Raw genomic sequence first — 1,757 nt, forward strand, 5'->3', positions numbered from 1 at the left:
AATACAAATATGGTAAGTTACATCCGGGGTGTTACAACACTCCACCACTACGAAAGGATCTCGTCCCGAGATCTAGGGCTGAAAGAACTCCGGATATTCGGAACGGAGGTGGTCCTCGCATTACCAGGTGGCTTCTCGGTCGGAATGATGTGACCACTTCACTTTCAGGAATTTGATAGACTTATTGCGAGTCTTGCGCTCGGTTTCTTCAAGAATAGCAACGGGATGCTCATGATAAGACATGTCTTCTTGGAGATCAATCTCTTCAAAGTTGATGGTGCGGTCAGGCGTCTTGAAGCACTTGCAAAGCTGTGACACATGAAACACGTCGTGCACATTTGCAAAGTTGGATGGAAGCTCAAGTTGATAGGCGAGGTCGCCTCTTTTGCCAATGATCTTGAAAGGACCCACGTATCTAGGGGCAATATTCCCTTTGATACCGAAGCGACGAGTACCTTTCATTGGAGAGACGCGGAGGTAGACATGGTCTCCGATCTCGAAAGCCAAGTCACGATGCGTGCTATCATAGTAACTCTTCTGGCGCGATTGCGCGGCTTTGAGATTTTCGCGGATGACTTTGCACATTTCTTCAGCTTCTGTGATTAAGTCATTGCCAAGAAGTTGGCGTTCACCAGTCTCTGACCAATTAAGAGGAGTACGACACTTTCTGCCATAGAGAATCTCGAATGGGGCCTTGCCCGAACTTGCTTGGAAATTGTTGTTGTAGGAGAACTCTACATATGGAAGACAATCTTCCCACTTCATGCCGAAGGAAATGACACAAGCCCTAAGCATATCTTCAAGAATTTGATTTACTCGCTCGACTTGTCCACTAGTTTGAGGATGGAAGGCTGTGCTGAAGTGAATGTTGGTGCCCATGGCCTTTTGAAAGGGTTCCCAGAACTCAGAAGTAAAGATGCTTCCATGATCTGAAGATATCAACTGCGGAATGCCGTGCAAGGAGACAATCCTGGAGGTATATAGCTCTGCCAACTGAGTTGCTGTGATAGATTCTTTGATAGGAAGAAAATGAGCCACTTTAGTAAGTTTGTCGATGAGAACAAAGATAACATCATTTCCGCGCTTGGACTTGGGAAATCCAGTCACGAAGTCCATCTCAATGTGATCAAACTTCCATTCTGGAATGGCAAGAGGTTGGAGGAGACCAGCTGGCCGTTGGTGTTCTGCTTTCACTCTTCTGTAGACATCACATTCATTCACGAACTGAGTAATCTCTCGCTTCATTCGAGTCCACCAATACGACTATTTGAGATCATGGTACATCTTTGTACTTCCAGGATGAATAGATAGGAGTGAATTGTGAGCCTCATTCATAATGACTTTACGAAGGTCACCCTTAGGAACAACAATTCGATCCTCGAAGAAAAGAGTATCTTTGTCATCAAGGCGATAGCACTTGTACTTGGGTTGGCTCTTGGCAATCCCATTCTTCACATTCTTCACCATTGCATCAAGAAGTTGTGCCTCACGAATTTGATGTTCCAAAGTAGGAGAGACTTGGAGGTTGGCATCCTTGAGGAACAACTTGGAGATTAAGTTTGCGGAAAGCTTCACAAAGATCCGGTTGGAAGGGCTTGAGAATCAAACTGTTGCAGTAAGCCTTCCTGCTCAACGTGTCTGCAATGACATTGGCCTTGCCTGGAGTATATTCAATACTCGGATTATACTCTTGAATCATTTTGACCCAACGAGTCTGCCTGGGGTTGAGGTTGGGTTGAGTGAAGATCTACTTGAGA

This window comes from Triticum urartu, chromosome 5A (assembly GCF_056163025.1).
Source record: "Triticum urartu cultivar PI428250 chromosome 5A, HENAU_Tu73, whole genome shotgun sequence".
Lineage (NCBI taxonomy): Eukaryota > Viridiplantae > Streptophyta > Magnoliopsida > Poales > Poaceae > Triticum > Triticum urartu.